Raw genomic sequence first — 20,253 nt, 5'->3', positions numbered from 1 at the left:
AATCCGAAAGTAGGTTATGAGCAAAGCGGGATGGAAAGCTGATAATGATTTATCAGTAGGATACTTTATTTTTGTGTACCCTTAAACCGTCTACTGGGTTCGCAGAGGACTTTGATAAAGTAATTTGCAACAGCAAGCATGACTGATTCTTTTGCGTAGTGCCAACGATAAAATGTTTGTTATTCAACCAGGATACGGAGGAAATTAAACTCACCATAAACAAATGTTGTATGGAAAAGTACAACACATTCAATTATCAGACTATAGAAAAAATCAGCTTCTTGAAACTATTAAGGATGGAAAGCGTTGCCTGTAGCATTCCGCAGCTGGGACTGCTACTTTAACCAACTTTTGCTGGTGGAAGACAACACAGTTGGAGTGTAAATTGTCTGTCAATCATGAAGACCACGATATGTTGCTTTGATATTTGAAAAAGACAACAAGCTGGAACATTGCGAACTTAAAAACTCAAAGTTCACTGAACTCTGAAACCTATCCTTACGATGATTTGAATGTAAAGTTCGAAGAAAATGGCTATGCAGTACTATGGACATGTATACAAGTTTCAACAATCATATTACATGAGGGAGCCACAACCACTTCTTACATATGCAAGTTTTAAAGACAAGCCCATCGCCGTTATTGACATTAGCAATCAAAAACGAAGCTGTTAAGATGACCCTCGATTTAAAAATCCAATTTGAAACCAATAAACCAATTCCACAAAACACTCTGCGTACTGTTAATTATACATGATCGTTCTGGTCGAGTCCGTTCCATTAACAGAATTGTACGAAAAGTAGTATAATCTATTTTATACTCACCTTGCAAGAATATTCAATAAACGCAATTTACAAAAATTTATAAACAAAAATTTTGTTTTATTTTATAATAAGAATAGTTAAAGACTAGTTAAAATATAATACACTTATATTACTTAAAAATTAACATTTGTGTTGGCGAGAAAATATTATATGATGACATTTATAGTGAGTAAAGACAATTAATTAATATTATTACTATGCTCTTTTATCTATATATTGAAACTTAAATCATAATTAATTTATATTTAATCCAAGTCCATTGAGACAGATTCATTTGAGTTATTTGCATTTGTTTCATGAAGGTTATTTAATCTATAGTGGCCCCAAGCATAGGTGTGAATACCATCCTCTAGAATAAATCGTTTATCATCTTGATGGCTTAGCGATATTTTAGTAATTTTGTCTGTTATATTGTAGCTGCCTTGACCTAAACGAAAACTGGTACCGTAAAAAAACCTTTTTGTTATAAAGACATTCTCGATATTTATCTATAGTATACTTTTTTAGGACCGACTTTTTAACATCCCTTAGATTTTTTTACTTCTTCGCTATCAACTACATTGATGGCATACATTTTAGGACGAAGGCCTACAAATTCAACCATTGTTTTTTCCGTCATTCTCATCTTTCATCATGCCAAGTTTTTTCTTATTAATTAGAGGAAGTTTATATTTATTTTCTTTTGAAAACCCTGAGGTGTCAAATCTAGCCAATATTCATCTAAAGATAATTCGGACTACAAATTCCGTCCGTAAAATGTTAATGAACGAATCTGTATCCATATAATTTAGAATAAAATCCTCACCAAATTTCACTTTTAGAAAATCATACAGAAAATCATACATCACCCACTTGATAAATCTAATATGCAGAACCCTAAGTACAATGGTCTATCATATTTTACTCTGACATTCCTAATTTGAATAGCAACCATATTTCGGAGAATATCGAAAGGCTGTGAAATTTGGCTTCGAGATTAATTTACTAGCAACATTCCTTCTTCTTGGTTTGCCTCATCTACCCACATTGTCACAATTTCACAGTTTTTTCTTTGTCGATATTCTCCATTGTCTTACCGAATGAAGAGTTATTCAATAATTTAAAAAAACTCTTTTTCAAAGGCATTTTCAGCCTTTTCCCTATGTCATTATTCTTCAGTATGTAAGGAGCTAACCAAGCGCTTTGTGTGAAAGCCAAACTCTATGGACTTTCTTAAGAATAGTCCATGTTTCAGAGATTGCTTAAGTAATTTGTAGTGTATGGTGTATGATGTTTTGTCAGTAAATCTGCAATAAGTTTTTCAGTTTTTGAGCCCTCAACACACTTTTTCTTCCGCCAAAAAGGTAAATCGTTAGTTTGTCGTGAAGGTGCGGTGGATATTCAATATCAACCTCTAAAATAAAACCAGTAGGAGCGTTGTCAGGAATAGATACTATTACAGCTGGATCATTGAATTTCTCCATTTCATAACCCTCCACCCATCTAAAATCTTTTCAGGGAGACACTCAGTCATAACTGTACCATATAATTATTACATCCAATAATAGATATTTACTCTGGTTTGGCACTATTATAATTGGGAGCATCTTCATTATTTGCTACCGAGTGTCTGTTTGAGCACTGAGTAAGCCCTCCACCGAATACCCATTTTTGCAGAAGAAATTGTACATGTCTATATCTCTGAGTAGCTCAAGTTCGACTTTAGTACATAGTAGCATTGCATCCCAAGATAGAGATGGTGCTGTGAGATATTGACAAGGGTCCAGTTCGTGAATTCGCATACATAAGCTCCTGAAATTTTCAAATACGTCTGCTAAAAGCAAGACATCAGCTTTTAAGTACAAATCCATGTAGTCTTGCATAGTTTGACATCGAAAATGTGACCAAACATTGTTGCATGCCTATAATCGTCTGACGAGCATTCAGTATCTGTCAACTTATTATAAAATTGGTCTATAGGGGGAAGTTGTTTCTCCTTCAATTTTTCAAATGATGAAATATATTCGTAGGGAAATACTCCTTTCCTAGTCATAAGTTCGAATGCTTCATCATCAGGAAAATGAGATCTGACAGCAACAAAAGAATCTCGAGATAAATTCCTTGCTAATTTATCCAAACTAGTAGGCATAAATCGAAAACTATCTAAGAAACGATGCTCTATCTATTCATTTTCTTTTTTTTCACTTTTTTGCCCTCACTTTCCTCTTCTTGCTGGAATTCCTCATCATCTTCCTCACTCGAATCTTCTTCTTCTCCTACAACAACTGTACTTTTTAAAGAACTAGAGTCGGTTGACTCGTTATCCATATTAATGAAAATAAGACATTGAAATATATTTTTCTTTGTTTTGAGGTATGACTCTTATTTCACCTCCAAATTCAACTAACTCTTTAAAGAAGAGGTGACAGTCGTACGAAGAAAAATTGTGGAAATATATTGGAATAAATTTAGGTAGATGATATTGCAGATTGCAATGGTTATGTACCGCACCTCGATATTGCCCCGTTAAGTGACAATGATCTTTCACCTATCGTTACCTAAAATATCGCCACATATACGACAATTTATATCCCTAAGAAAGGCTGTCTCTTCTTCGGGTGTTAGAGTATTCATAGGTTTCGTTTTGGTTAGGTAACTATCATACAAAAATTTACAATCCTGAATTAGTTCTTTCAGAAAACATTTGCTGCGTCGGGACCACTATATATAAATAACTTATTTAAATTTTCATTTAAAACTACATTTAATAAAATAACTAAAAGCACATGGAATATGCTTCTTACCTTTTCCGTTTTTTTTACTCGCCCCATTGTTCTCATCTTCCGGCACGTCTTCCAGTATGCTCTCGGAGTCAGCATAAATTACGAAAGGCACCTTTTCCTTTTTCTTGTGATTGATGAACTTCAATACAGCCTCCTTTTGTTTGGCAGAGTACAGACTACGTTTCACACTGCTTTTTGTGAGTCATACATTTATTTTCATCGTGGAAACATTGTAGACATCCATAACAAAAATAAGCTTTCTCCTTATGACTTGTGAATTGAGACCGCATAAGACTGAAAAAAAAAAGAACAAATACATGATTATTAGAATATGGTTTTGATTGATAAGTTTTTTTTTTTTTTTTAATTACCAAGACATATCCATAACCAAAATGTAATGGAAATGTTCTTCATTGTGCAGCAATATTAAATTAATGTGATTGCTTTTCGTCTCCTTTGTTAAGTAATATGGACCAACGACCGACTTGTTTTCATAACCGAAAACATTTACGCTAATCTCCGGGTTGTTCATTTCAAATTTTTTTTATATATTTAAGACCCAATGGGAAATTTAATTGTTCGAAATTTAGCGATATTCCAGACTGCAGAATAATGACATCTTGGTGTATGTCGATGTTATATGAAGAGGTTATACTCGGATCTCCATATGCAGTTTCTCCCAATGCAACAACCATACACCACTTGAAACAAAAGTCATCATAGTTTTTGATGTTAAGGCACGCACCCTTCTTGTTGCTTAATGATTTCGGAGTTGGAATATAATGTGAGCCACGGGTTAAGTTGGCTCTCAACACATTTATGTCAAGTTTTAAAAGTTTCTCCAGGGCCCAATTAGAGCCTCTTTCTTGGAACTCTTCTGATTTGCTATAATTTCCACACAGTGGTTGAAAACAACCTCTTCCAAATCATCTCCCAGGGTTAATAGCGTTGTTTTTGAAATATGATTAAATATATTTTCAATAGTTAACTCTTTGGAAGTTGAAGGTCCATCTTTTTCATTGTTTGGTTTCACATATAGTCCTTGGAGTTCCATATTAAATTTTATGAGCGTTTTACCGTTTAACTCATTTTTTAAGGTTTTAATTATTAATTCTTTTGAAGCATTAAGAAAATCGATCGGGTACAAAATGTCTTTATTGTTTTGTATCTCATAGCTGAGTATATTTTTGTTAAATGCACTTTTAACAATTTTTATGTCAGAATCCAGATTTTTTCTCACGGTGGATCGATGTTCTTCGCTACGAACGTGTGATCGTATATTATTCACAATTTTATCACAATCACCACAAAACTTTTCCACCTTCACAGCTGATTTATTTTCATGCTGCTGCTTTAGTTTTTCTTGTTGTTGATCCCGATTTTGTTTTATTACATGCTCATCTCCATGATGGTTCTCTAAGTGCAATTCTAAATCGTTTACACTTTCACATAAAACATCACAAAACATACAATGCTTTTCATATGTTTCACAAATCACTTTTTTCCTTGAAATAAAGGCTGCATGACCAACAAATTTTTTGAGACATTATAAAAACTTTTTTAAAATATTAAGAAACGATGCTTATAATCTGTGACTTGTTGAGTACTGAAATTTCTTCCAATCCAATCAATACATTATTGACTACATTTGTAAACAAATAGAAATTCTATGATTGAAGCAGAATTTGTCATGAAACTCTGCAACAACGCTTCCCCCCAAATTCTCATATCCATTTCACAGAAATCCAATTGTTAGTTAATGTAAACAATGGTGTTTCCTTCTTCAAATCCCTTCAATCTTCAATACCGAATTGATGCAGGGTTTGTCATGAAACTCTTTCAGTTTCAATTCTCTCAAATTGCTACATAATGTAAACAAATTCTTCATCGACAAAACTATCAAAAAGCGATCGATATAATGTACCAAAATGCCTGTCCACACAAGAAGAATTTGCTTTGATTGGCTACAGCAGCATTTTTTTAGTGTGTATATGCTACAACATTAATTGGTGGTTAGATGTCGCCTATATCGTTTCGAGGGAAATGACTGGAGAGCCATCTGGACAAAATAATAGAACACACATCTTCTTGTTGACTATGATACTAACCAAATTTGTCTCTGCTATATTCACTTCTCATATGGTGGATCTCTCTAATCCCATTTGATATGATCATATTTCAATAGTTTTGGAGTGTGTCTATGCTACAACATAATTATGGATAGTATAGATAGAACTCACCGTTAGATGTCGCCTATATCGTTTCGATGGGAATAACTGAACATTTTTGAGTCGCTAAAATTATAGACAAATTAAAACAAGTACAACGAAAAGTTAGTTTTGTCTTTTTATCTCATCATGTTTTGCATAGCCAACATGCTGATTTTCGTGTTCAACCCACTCGACTTCGTTATCGTTTTTCAAGAATTTCACTTGATTATTCCGGAATTTTTCGATGTCATTTCTTTGTCTATATTTTCATTTATATTTTCATCTATGCTGAAATTAAAACCCCTGAAATATCAATAATTGCAGCATATTTGTCAATTGAAACTCTTCTATAATATATCACATTATTGAAGTCGATTTCTTGAAATATATGTTTTCAAATAAATTAATAAGCACATTTGACTGCAGTAATCAGCATGTTGACTATGTAAAAGCATTCTGAGAGCCATCTAGATAAAATGATTTTCTTCGATACTTACCTCTTTCAGATGTGTTTCTGCTATATTCACTTCTCACATGTTGAATCTCTTTAGCCCCACTCGATATGATCATAATACATTTTTTTTTTTCGGAGGGTGTCTCTGCTAGTGGTGAATATTAAAACTTGAAATTTCACCATCCCATACACAGTTTGGATTGTGTCTGCGCTAAACTTAGCGCCATCTAGTAGTTCATATTAAAACTAGCAACGCCAACGCCAACAGCCCCAATAAAATTTGACGTGGTACAATTCAAAAGACAACATCCCCAATATAATTTGCCGTGGTACAATTCAAACGACAACATCCCCAATATAATTCACCGTGGTACATTTCAAAAGACAACATCCCCAATATATTTCACCGTGGTACATTTCAAAAGACAACATCCCCAATATATTTCACCGTGCTGAATTTCCCCCAATCAACATCCCCAATAGAATTTGCCGTGGTACAATTCCCAAGACAACATCCCCAATATATTTCACCGTGGAGAATTTACCCTAATCAACATCCCAATAGAATTTGCCGTGGTACAATTCCCAAGACAACATCCCCATTAAAATTCACCGTGGTGAATTTACCCAAATCAACATCCCCAATAGAATTTGCCGTGATAAATCGTGGTGAATTCCCAACATCCCCATAAGCACACTACTATCACACTATCACGCTTGAATTCCATCACGAATAACTTTTTTTTCTGGAAAATACTCACTAAAATGCTTTTGTACGCTTGTCGGACGAATGGCTTAGAAATGACAGCAGTCCGAAGTTGGTTGCAGTTTTTTCATCTCACCCTATTAAGTGGAGGAAGTAGTCGAAAACCTGGCATGTCGTAAATATTTTTTAGGTCCGATACGAAAGGTTCCGAAGGAGTGCGTCAATACTTGTTCGGAACCCACTCCTTAGAGTGTCAACAATTTCAATAATCATAGCAGAAGTCAAAATATATTTAAATAATCGAACATTGGCTGAGGGTATGCATCTTTCGGCAAAACCGCTTAACCTATTTTAAATTGTTTACTTCATTTAGCCCTAAAAAAATCACCGTTTTGTATGAATATCCAAAACTCCAGTCATATCACACACCTACGCACCAAAATAAGCTAGTTACAGAATGCCCTTCCATACCCTTTATTCTCAAACAGGCGGCTTTTTCTTCCAATGAAAAAAATATTGAATTATTCTCGCATAAAATGCTGTTATTACATCATTGATAGCGTATTTAATAACCAACCCATTCACAATTCGCCTACATTTACACATATTTGAATATCCGAGATTTAACCGATACGCTGCGATATGAAATGAAACGTTCTCATCGTATGAATTGAAAATAGGTCTTTCATACGAAATGGTCGGGCAGCGCGCACACTTCAAAAATAAAAATTCCATTTCCAGGCCATTTACAATCAATTCAATGGTCGTTCAGCTTCACAACATTTCCGAAAGGCAAATCATAACGCACCGGGTTAGTTAGTCAGTCAGTCAGTCAGAATTTCAAAAACAAACAAGTGTGTCGTTCATTTTAATCCCATTCCCTCCCTTGGGTATATTGCCCGTAACATGGTCATTAGTAACATGAACATTACAATCATCATCTGCCACAGCATCATCATCATCGTCATTATTTCCATCATTCGGTCGGTCGTATCATGCACGTCTGCTGTCCAAACATGGCCATTACATTGATAATATCCGATTAAATAATACCAGAAGCAGCGATGGAACGACGCTGTCGCCAAGCAAATGCACACGAATGAGAATGGCAACAGAAAAAACCAATCACTGGGTCTACTTCGAGCGGGTCGTTGCAGTTGTAGTATTTCCAAGATTTATGATATGAGATTGCAATGATCTCTTTTGGAGACGAAGAGATTGGTATGGGGGGAAAAAATAAGAAAATAATTACGCATGTCATTCATTTGTGAATCTGAATGCAATCTTCTTGGAACATGTCCGTTCGCCGGTTCTGCTCTAAAAATAAGTCATAAATTTAATTTTTTATAGATTCCACTTGGGAAATTAATTCATAGTACAAGAAGTTCGTTTCAGATTTGTTTTATAGGCGAGCTTTTGAAAAGTTTTGGAAAAAAATCCCTTGCCATGTCATGCCATGTTGCATCTAACAGCATAGCAGTGTCATGTCATGTCACATGATGTCATAAAGATAGAAAGTTCTTGCAATCTAAATGTAACCAGTGTGTCACAAAAATAAGTTCTATCTTAAAATATAACAAAACAAGTTAAAAAGTATCAGTCGGTTTTGCCGACAGATGTATACCATCAACCAAGAAAATCCGACATTTATATCCAATTTTATGGAAAATCATAAATTCCATATTCATCCCAGGTTTCTGGTTGAGAGCAATATTTATCTGTAGCAAGTTGTAAAGAATCGCCGAATTGTTATGACAGATATAAGTATTGGAAATTGTGACCCTTTGTGGGTGAGGTACCAGAAGGGGTTCGCAGATATACATCAACTTCACACCAGATCTTGTGTAAGCAAAAATGTTTGTGTGTGTGAAATTTGAAGAGAGTTGGATGCGTTTCAGTTGAGCGTTTTATCTTGAAACATATGTGGCGTAGGTACCACAAGTAATGGTCCGACCTCTACCATCTTCAAACCAGATCTTGTGTTGATGGAAATATTCAGATGTGCCAAGTCTGAATAGAATCTGATGTTTTTAACGCGTTTTATGAACTTGATGGATAATCAAAATTTTGACCCTTTGTGGGGGTGGTACCGGAAGGAGTGGACCGATATATATCATCTTCATAGCAGATCTTGTGTTAGTATAAATAATGGGATGTGTGAAATATTAGAAGAACCATATGCTTATTTCGGATTTTATAATCGTTTTGGTTATTCAAAACTTTGACCCTTTTTTGGGGGAGGTGCCAGAAAGAGTGGTCCGATCTCTACCATCTTTATAACAGTTCTTTTTGTTGGTGGAAATATTGAGATGTACCAAGTCTGGAATGGAATCGGAGGTTAATTTCGAGTTTTATGAGCTTTATGGATATTTCAAATCTTGTCCCTCTGTTGCAGAGGTACCAGAAGTAATGCACCGACAAATCCCATCCTTACACCAGACCTTGGGTTAATAAAGATATTGCGATGCGTGAAATATGAAGAGAACCGTATACTTATTTCAGATTTTAGAATCGTCTTAATTATTCAAATCTTTGACCCTCTTTGGGGGATGTACCAGAAGGAAAAGTCCGATCTCTACCATCTTTATAACAGATCTTGAGTTAATAGAAATATTCAGATGTGTCAAGTCTGAATAGAATCGTATGTTATATACGCGTCTTTTGAGCTTCATATCCCATCTTCACGGCAGATTTTGTGGTGGTATAAATAATGGGATGTGTGAAATATGAAGAGTACCGTATACTTATTTCGGATTTCATTATCGTTTTGGTTATTCAAAACTTTGAACCTTTGTGAAGGAGGTACCAGAAGGAAAAGTCCGACCTCTACCATCTTTAAAATAGATCTTATGTTGATAGAAATATTGAGATGTGCCAAGTCTAAATGGAATCGGATGTTAATTTCGCATTTTATGAGCTTCATGGGTATGCAAAATTTTTACCCCTTGTGGGGGAGGTACCAGAAGGAGTGGACCGATATATCCCATCCTTATACCATACCTTGGGTTCATAAAAATATTGGAATGTGAGAAATTTGAAGACAATCGGACACTAACATCACATTTTACAAGAGTTTTAATTATTCAAAATTTTGACGTTTTGTGGGGGAGGTACTTGATGGAGGGGACCGATATTGTCTATTTTCGCACCTGACCTAGCACTGATGCAAATATTAGGATTCACAAAGTTGGAGCAGAATCGGATTATCGTTTATCTTTCTGTGCAATAAATTATTTCCTTTGAAAAGTTTGGCCTTTTGTGGGGAGGGGGGGTGTGCTACCCGAAGGAGTGGACCGATTTTGCCCATCTCCGAACTAGATCTAAGTTTGATAATAATTCTACGATGTACCAAGTTTGGACCAAATTGGATACCACCACCAGCCAGCCAGACAGACGGATGGACGGGCGGACATCGCTAGATCGACTCCAAATGTCCTGAAACGGATTTGGTCCAAAGAGACCTAGGGGTCTAAAACCGTTACTTCGATGAAGCAAGATTTGGCCGTCCTTATGACACATAACCTCTCTAGCCATATGGCTATGGCTGAGGGTATAAAATTACTTCTTTTCAATTTCTACACGACCAATAAATCTTTAAATATTTCTAAAACAAGCCACGAATGAAAAATAATCAACGCTCTATTGGACCTTAAAAATATATATTTTATTAAAAATGCAAGCGCTACTAGGCCTAAAAATGAAAAAATATTTGATGGTTCTTTTTTAAATATTTTAAAAATCCACGCACTTGTGGTTCTCTGAAAAAAAAAAAAATATTTTTAAAAAACTATTTTCCAATTTTTTTTTTCACTTCCAATAAGTCTTTAAAAAGTCGCAGCTTTGAAAAAATTACTAAATAAATTGTCCTAAAAAAATATTTTTTGTTCTTTTGTAAAATATTTTAAAAATCCACTTTTGGTACTCTGAAAAAAAATAAATTATCTTTTTAAAAATATTACTTTCCAATTTCTCCACTAATCCCCAAACAAAACATCTGCTATCCAAACAAGTAACCCTTTATCTCTAGATAGATGTCGCTATCAATCAAGTATAATATATAAATAATCAATTTATATTTGATTTTTTTACCCTTCGTTCGCCAGTTCGGCCCCTCAATGATTGTAATCTAATTTATTGGTTTACAAATTGACAACATCAATTAGAATATGATTTTATGACAAATACAATTCAATATTGAGTTTTTTTTCTTTATGGCCTATCAGCTTCGATGATGACTAGGCCACCGGTTTGAGCGATTGAAATAACAACAATAAGTGTATAACTGATTGTCATGGTGGCAGATAACGAAGCGAAAGTAAAGGGGGGGGGACACTTGATAGATAAAATCAATAACAAACTAAGGCAATGGTGGTTTGACAGTGGAAACTGTATCAAATTGTGTGTGAGTGGGACATGAATCGATCGGAAATGTGTGCAAAATGAGATAAAGGTAAGTATGACAATGAAGAAGGTCTTCTGTATGGACGAATGGGGTTTTAATCATTTGTATATGTACGAAGAAAAATCTTTAAGACATTCTGCATAGATGGCCATCAGAGATTGGGGACAAAAAGGAGTGCGAATTGAATTTAAAATAGTACTTTTTCAAGCACCAAGGGACCAAGGAGCATAACGTCTTTTAATATTTTCAGAAGATCAAAAAAAAAAAAAAAGTAAATTTTTTAAATATATATTTTTCAGGCATGAATATCATGTCATACAGGGTGAGATAAAAAACTGGAATAAAGTCAAATGCCATAATTTTTAGATTTTTTTTTAATTATATTGAATGAAAGCAAAAAAATTTCGGAAATAGCATCAAATTTTAGAACAAGTTTAGATTTGCCCGAATCTTGCTCTGCGGCCCATTTCCGGCGAAGCGCTTGCTTGACGTGATCGACACTTTGGTATTTTTGAGTGCCAACCATGCTTTCCAAAATACTCCAGACACGGATTGGTATCCGAAGATTTTGGTAGCCATTGTGCGCTGGAAATAAAGCGAGGAACCTCATTTTGTAACCAATCTTGGTTGACGCGTGCTGAGTGCGATGGTGCTGAGACCTGTTGGAACGTCCAAGGTCTGCGGCCAAAATGTTTGTAGATAACCATCAGAAGTTGGCGACCAAAAGGAGCACGAATTGAACAAAAAAAGGACTTTTTCAATCACCAAAGGACCAAGAAGCAAAGATTTTTTTAGAGACCAACAGAGCGGGGATTTTAGTAAAAATATTTTTTTTTTCAAAAAACAGGCTAACGTTTTTTTAAATTTTCAAGAGAAGTTGGAAAAAGATCAAAGTACCAATATAACGTAGACTTAAAAAAATATTATTTTCAATGGACGAACTAAACGTGGATTTTTTTGAAAAATAATTTTTCAAAAGACGAACCAGGAGGAGGACTCTTTAAAAATATTTTTTTAAAGGACTAACTAAGCTTGGATTTTTAAAAAATATTTTTTCAAACGTCGAACTAAGTGCGGATTTTCTAAAAAATATTTTTTCAAAGAACGAACTAAGCTTGGATTTTTTAAATATTTTATTCAAAGGACAAACTAAAAGGGAATTCTTTAAAAAATTTTTTTCAAAGAACGGACTAAGCTTGGATTTTTTAAAAATATTTTTATCAAAGGACTAACTATGCGGGGATTTTTTAAAAATATTTTTTTAAATGACGAACTAAGATTGGATTTTTTTAAAATATTTTTTCAAAGGACGAACTAAGCGCAGAATTCTTAAAAATATTTTTTTCAAAGGACAAACTAAGCGTGGATTTTTAAAAAATATTTTTTTCAAAGGACGAACTAATCGTAGATTTTTAATAAATATTTTTTCAAAGGATGAACTAAGCGTAGATTTTTACAAAATATATTTTTCAAAGGACGAATTTAACTTGGGTTTTTTTAAAGTATTTTTCAAAGGACGATCTTTTTTAAAATTTTTTTTCAAGGAAGGAATTAAACTTATTTAAAAAATATTTTTTCAAAGGACGAACTATGCTTTGATTTTTCAATAAAAAATTTCAAAAGACGAGCTAAGCTTTGATTTTTTCAATAAAAAAGCGGGGATTTTTTAAAAATATTTTTTTTTCAAACAACGATTTGAACTTGAATTTTTAAAATTATTTTTTTTAAAGAACGAACTAAGCGGGAATTTTTAAAAAAATATTTTTTAAGCTTTAATAGAGGGTGGATTTGTATACCCTCAACCATAGTATGGGTATATTAAGTTGGCCATTCCAGCGGGGATTTTTTTAGAAATATTTTTTCAATATTTTTTTTGGATGAACCAAGAGGGGATTTTTCAAAAATGTTTTTATCAAAGGACGAATTAAGCGGGGATTTTTTAAAAATATTTTCCAAGCTTCAATGGATGTTGGATTCTTATACCCTACAACATAGTATGAGTATATTAAATTTGCCATACCATTTGTAAGGCCCTGAAATAAGCACTTTGGATACTATGCCACGTCCCTCCATCTGTCTGCCTGTTTTTGGAAATCACTCTAGTTTCCGAAGAAAATGAAGTAGGTTCCACATTTTAAGGTGTTTTTGCGGATATTTAGATATATAAGTTATTTAGATATATAAGTACGTCGGTGGCCCTAAATATATTTTACTATTTCTGATTCATGATTAGCAAATGAATACTAGCAGCCCTAATTTTACTCTGTATTTACCCGCACTCACTTCACATAACACTTCACTTCACATAATTTCAGGGTTATTGGGCTTAAACAAATATGTAGCCTACTTTGGGGAGTTGTGTTAAAAACAATTATATTTAAATGGATTTTCCATTGCAAAACGTTCTTTAACCATGACCACCTTTCTCCCTCACCCCCCACCCCCAAAAAAAAAAAACTTTAAACACTTAAGTTCTCACTTGCCCTGTTGTGTTGTGGCTTATCTCTGAAACTTTTTGCGAAAATTGAACGTAGCTTAAATTTTAAATGTCAATTTTTGCATTTCCCCCAAAGTAAAATTAATTTGTGAAACGAATTAAGACACATGAAGAAGAACCAAAAAAAAAACTTAACATGGCAACAAATTGTCATGATTAATTCAAATTCCCCACAAGTATTGCCACCACTACAAGGGGAATTTGGGAATTTCAAACGAATTACAAAGTGTTTTGAGGATAGGTATTATCTTAACAACTTAATTGACAATCACTCTTAGGTCTGGTGTTTAAAATTAAAAGAAAATTTGCATTTCATTAAAATTAGATTAAGGAAAAATGACAAAAAATTGGTAATGAAATTCTGCAAAGGTGGGATAATCAGGAAATATAAAATTCTATGGATTTTAGGAAACCCCAGAGGAAGAGCATAACGGGTGAGATGAAAAAACTGAAACCAACTCCAGACTGCTGTCATTTCTAAACCACTCGTCCGACAGCTGTAAAAATTATTCCAGAGACAGCTCATTATATTGTTTACAAGCGTACCAAAGCATTTTGCTGAGAAGTTTCCGGAAAAAAAGTTTTTAGTGATGGAATTTAAGGGTGATAGTGTGATTTGGCTGGAAAACCACAAGTGGCTATCGTTAGAGCACTCCAGCATTTAAATGTGAATAAAACTTTTGTGTATCGTACAATCGCTCGTTATCGTGATACTGGTAGCGTAGCCCGACGTCAAGGAAGTGGACGGAAGAAAACAGCAACATCAGCAGAAATGGTTCGAAAAGTAAGAAAAGCGAATTGATCGAAACCCGCGTCGCAGTGGCTAAAAAATGGCTCATGAGCTGAACATATCGCAATATTCCATTCCATTCGCAAATATTGAAAAATGAGCTCGGGGTAAAGCCATTGAAATTCGAAAAAGTACAAGAACTTACACCGCAACAGAAAGAAAACAGACTCAAAAGAGCTAAAGTGTTGCTTCGCTTGGCCGAATTTGGTATCTCCAAACAAACAAAATGGTCGTGTTTTCATGCCAAAGAGGTCAGCTGAAAGTGTGCACCTTCGGTTGGCCACCAGAACTCAAGCGCCGGCCATGGTGATGGTATGGGCCGCCATAACATCCGATGGTCGTTCTCCTCTCGTATTAATCGACCAGAATAAATGCCAAATATTATCGCGAAAATATCCTGACGGGTATATTCATCAGCAGAAATGGTTAGAAAAGTAAAGAAGCGACGATCGAAACCCGCGTCGCAGTGGCCGAAAAATGGCTCGTGAGCTGAACATATCACAATATTCCATTCGGCAAATATTGAAAAATGAGTTCGGGGTAAAGCCTTTGAAATTCCGAAAAGTGCAAGAACTTACACGGCAACAGAAAGAAAATAGACTGAAAAGAGCTAAAGAGTTGCTTCGCTTGGCCGAAAGTGGTGAACTGCCGAATTTGGTTTTCTCCGATGTGAAAACATGTTCTGGAGGGTGTATTAAAAATGTTCTGGAGGGTGTATTAAAACCTTGGGCACGCAAACATTTTGGCCGCAGATCTTGGACATTCCAACAGGACTCAGCACCATCGCACTCAGCACACACCACCCAAGAATGGTTACAAAATGAGGTTTCTCGCTTTATTTCCAGCGCGCAATGACCACCAAAATCTCCGGAACCAATCCGCTGGACTATTGTGTCTGGAGTATTTTGGAAAGCAAGGTTGGCACTACAAAGTACCAAAGTATCGATCATCTCAAGCAAGCGCTTCGCCGGCAATGGGCCAAAATACCGCAGAGCAACATTCGGGCAGCGTGTGACGGTTTCATTGACCGTTTGAAGGCCATAATACGTGCCAAAGGTGACCAATTCGAACAAATCTAAACTTATTCTAAAATTTGATACTATTTCCGAATTGTTTTGCTTTCATTCAATAAAATTTAAAAACAATGTAAAAATTATGGCGTTTGACTTTGTTGCAGTTTTTTTTTATCTCGCCCTGAATAATTGGGGTTTTCTAGCAATTGTTTTTATAAATCCATATCCTCCGATTGATAGTTGTACTCTCCAAAACTGAATTCTCTTCAAAATTTATTACTTCCAATTAAAATTACAAAGTTTTGGAGCCCTACTGCCCCATACAAACATACAAAACCAACAGCATCCAATTACTTAAAAATAAATACAAAAGTAATCTCCATGTCGAATCTTACCTCTTTTTCACATGCACTCGTTGCTTCTTCCACTTCCTATTCCCTTAACAAAGTATTGCACAATCTGTAAAGAAAAATCAAAAAAAGAGAGAGAGAGAGAGAGAGAGAAATGTCATTAAAAATATTGTTGCATACTTTCAGGTGCACATATGTTTTACAATTTCACAGACTACACTTTTAGGGTCACAACATTAAATCCTCTACAAAATTGTTGCATATCCTTAAGGGATTTAAAACGAAACAACAAAAAAATGGAAAATATTTTTTTACAACAAAGCAAACGGTTGTTATTGTTGTTGTTTTATTTACGAAAATAAACGAAAACAAAATTAAAAGCAATAAAATACCAACAGCCTGTCGGCCTGAACGCCTGCCAGCCTGCCTGTCCGACAATAAATGCCAAATAATGTATTTCAAGGTTGTAACAAAGGACGATAAAGTAAGGAAGAGAGAGAAAAAAAAAACGAAAAACCAATAACAACAACAGTTGATATGGTATGGGCTTTTGTTTACATTTTGTTACTGGAAGTTTCAAAATATTTTGAGAGGAAAAAAGGGTCTACACAGCTGACATGGTCGACCATGCGATAATACTATTTTTATACCGGCGGAAGGAAATAAAATAAAACTTAGGGTCTAATACGGCAATTTTTTAAAAGTACCAATAGTAGCTGGATACAGATCTTGTGTTGATGCAAATATTGGGATGTGCCAAGTCTGAATGGAATCGGATGTTAATTTAGAGTTGTGGGGGAGGTACCAGAAGGAGTCGACCGATGTATTCAATTTTTATTAACCCAGGCCTTGGGTTAATAAAAATATTGTGACTTGTGTAACTTGAAGAGAGCCAGACGCTTATTTCGAATGTTATGATCATTTTAGCTATTCAAAATGTTGACCCTTTGTGGGGGAGGTACCAGAAGGAGTAGACCGATCTTTACCATCTTTACGACCGATCTTGCGTTGATGAAAATATTGAGATGTGGCAAGTCCGAATGGAATCGGATGTTAATTTCGTGTTTTATGAGTTTCAAGAACACTCAAAAATTTGACTCTTTGTGGGGGAAGTACTTGAAGGAGTGGACCGATATTTTCCATCTTCACACCAGGCCTTGGGTTAATAAAAATATAGTGATTTGTGTAATTTGAAGAGAACCGGATGCTTATTTCGGATGTAATGATCGTTTTAGTTTTTCAAGATTTTGACACTTTGTGGGGAAGGTACCTGAAGGAATGGGCCGACCTTAACCATCTTTATGACCGATCTTACGTTGATGAAAATATTGAGATGTGCCAAGTCTGAATGGAATCGGACGCTATTTTCGCGTTTTATGAGCTTCATGGATACTCAAATTTTGAGCTCGGGGTAAAGCCATTGAAGTTCCAAAAAGTGATAGAACTTACACCGCAACAGAAAGAAAATAGACTCAAAAGAGACTTATGTGTTCAGGACTTTTGGTATTGAAAATGGGCTATAAAGGTCCACACTTTTGGTAAAGGCCCCATATAACATTACCTCTAGATTTAAGCTTTTTTCGGGTGTTATAGTCACATACCGAATTTGCTGTCAATTGTGAGCATGTATTCAAGTATGTAGGGAAAATCCTTGTATTGGTCCAGGTTTTGGTATATATAACGTTACCTGCAAATATTCGGAATTTCAAACTTGTTGTTCGCAGCAAGAGGCACAACCTTATCTGGCAGATAATTGGCCGTAGAGGTCAACAGTTTAGTGTAGTCCCCACATAACTGTAACCCCAGAAATTCGGCGTTTTGATGATTTTTACCACCCTTTCATCAGAATTATTTCATTTCGGAATTTGCAGTTTGCAAAGGGTACTACCACCTATGACGCTTTCTATGGCTGATAATCGGCTATATGGTTCCACGTTTTCGTAGAGCTCTTATATAACGTTACCTCTCTATATTCGGTATTTTGATGATTATAGCTAGATTTTTCAGCAGAATTATCTGAAACTTGTGGTTCTCTGGTAGATTATTGGCTTTAGAGGTCCAGGTTTTCGTTTATAACTGTAACACCACATAATTGAAACACCAGACACCAGATATAAGAAAAGTTCCTTCCAAATGGTGGAGGATATTAATTGTTCAGCCCGGCCGAACTTAGCTGCTTTGTAATTCTTTTTAATTTTGAGGTCAAAAGAACTTGGATCTTTAAATAAAATTAAGGTTTGACACATTTTTCCAAGAGTCGGAAATGTCTAGTTGTAGGCATTCTATGTTCACATAACCTCAAAATTTAAATTGATGCAGTCAACCTAGCAATATTACATAGATTACCCAGGGAAAGGGTATTGTGTGTTTTGTTTTTCCTTCAAGGATTTACTTCGTTTGCTTCGCTAGCAAACAAAGGCTTTCACACACACATAAACAATTTGTGTTCGTTGCTTTTTTTTTTGAAGCCATGAAATATAACTCGTCGGCTTGCCTCTGGTCGTCCTGCTTACATGCTTTTCACTTGACTTGGCATTTGTACAAAAAATACATTTAATATATTACTTTTTCTACATGGTCGCTCACTCTTTTTTCCTTGGGATTTTTTTTGGAGTATGGCCGGTCCTAGAGGGGGTAGGAGGGGATAAATGCCTGCCTCTCTCGACCAAAAATAATCTCAACGTGTTTGTTTTATATTTTATACATCATTTTAGTTATTGTTAAATAATAAAGGATAGTTAAAGCCAATCGAATGGCCAATTATAAAAACTTGAAATTCGAAGGTCCTGGAAGCAAATTATCCTTACAAAAGATCTTCTATAGAAAACACTTGACATTATACAGGGTGAGAAAAAAACTGCAACAAAGTCAAACGCCATAATTTTTACATTTTTTTTTTTAATTTTATTGAATGAAACCAAAAAATGTCGGAAATAGTATCACATTTTAGAATAAGTTTAGATTTGTTCGAATTGGTCACCTTTGGCACGAATTATGGCCTTCACACGGCCAATGAAACTGTCACACGCTGCCCGAATGTTGCTCTGCGGAATTTTGGTATATTCCCGGAGATGCGCTTGCTTGAGGTAATCGACACTTTGATATTTTTTAGTGCCAACCTTACTTTTCGAAATACCCCAGACACAATAGTCCAAGTATTGGTATCCGGAGATTTTGGTGGCCATTGTGAGCTGGAAATGATGCGAGGAACCTCATTTTTCAACCATTCTTGGGTGGCGCGTGCTAAGTGCGATGGTGCTGAGTCCTGTTGGAATGTCCAAGGTCTGCGGCCACAATGTTTGCATGTTCAAGGCTTTAATACACCCTCCAAAATATTTTCGTGATAATATTCGGCATTTATTCTGATGCCACGGTCGATTAATACGACTGGAGAGCGACCATAGGCTGTTATGGCGGCTCACACCGCCATAAAATCAGCGATTAGTGGCATTTGAAAAAAAGTTTTGGGAAATAACACATTCGTTGCTTGGTCCTTGAAAAAACTATGCATTAGAAAGTCCATGTCCTGTAAGTTCACAAAAAATATTTTTTAAAACATCCTCTTTCTGTTGGTCCTCAAGAAAATATTTTTTTTAATCTTCGATCCGTTGGCCCTTAAAAAAAAATATTTTTTTTTTAAATCCAAATTATATTGGTCTTAAAAAACTGTTTTTTAAAAATCCGCAGATTAATACGAGCGGAGAGCGACCATCGGCTGTTATGGCGGCTCACACCATCACCATGGCCAGCCGGCGCTTGAGTTCTGGTGGCCAACCGAAGGTGCACATTTACAGCTGACCTCTTTGGCATGTAAACACGATCATTTTGATTTTTTTCAAACTGCTGGACAACGAATGTTTTCTAATCGGAAAAAAATCAAATTCGGCAATTCACCGCGAAGCAACTCTTCAGCTCTTTTGAGTCTATTTTCTTTCTGTTGCGGTGTAAGTTCTTGCACTTTTTGGAATTTCAATGGCTTTACCCCGAGCTCATTTTTCAATATTTGCCGAATGGAATATTGCGATATGTTCAGCTCACGAGCCATTTTTTTGGGCAATGCGGCGACGCGGGTTTCGATCAAGTCGCTCGAACCATTTGTGCTTATGTTGCTGTTTTCTTCCGTCCACTTCCTTGACATCGGGCTACGATACCAGTATCACGGTTGTACAAAATACTTTGTACCCCCTTTTGAGTGTGGTTGAGGCGCTGGGAAAACCTAGCAATAAACATTCTGAAATTCATATT

The 20,253-nt window shown here is 35.4% G+C and overlaps 1 protein-coding gene across 2 annotated transcripts in view; it reads right to left on the bottom strand.

Moving 5' to 3' along the window:
- LOC101889880 (piezo-type mechanosensitive ion channel component) overlaps window positions 1-20,253 on the bottom strand; it is a 187,452-nt gene that overhangs the window by 135,058 nt on the left and 32,141 nt on the right. For both annotated transcript variants that reach the window (XM_059121421.1, XM_059121422.1), the window contains exon 3: window positions 16,054-16,117. The gene's annotated coding sequence lies outside the window, so the exon portion shown is untranslated. The remainder of the gene's footprint in view (window positions 1-16,053; window positions 16,118-20,253) is intronic.

This window comes from Musca domestica, unplaced genomic scaffold, assembly GCF_030504385.1.
Source record: "Musca domestica strain aabys unplaced genomic scaffold, Musca_domestica.polishedcontigs.V.1.1 190, whole genome shotgun sequence".
NCBI lineage: Eukaryota > Metazoa > Arthropoda > Insecta > Diptera > Muscidae > Musca > Musca domestica.
This window is presented reverse-complemented; position numbering and strand designations above follow the sequence as displayed.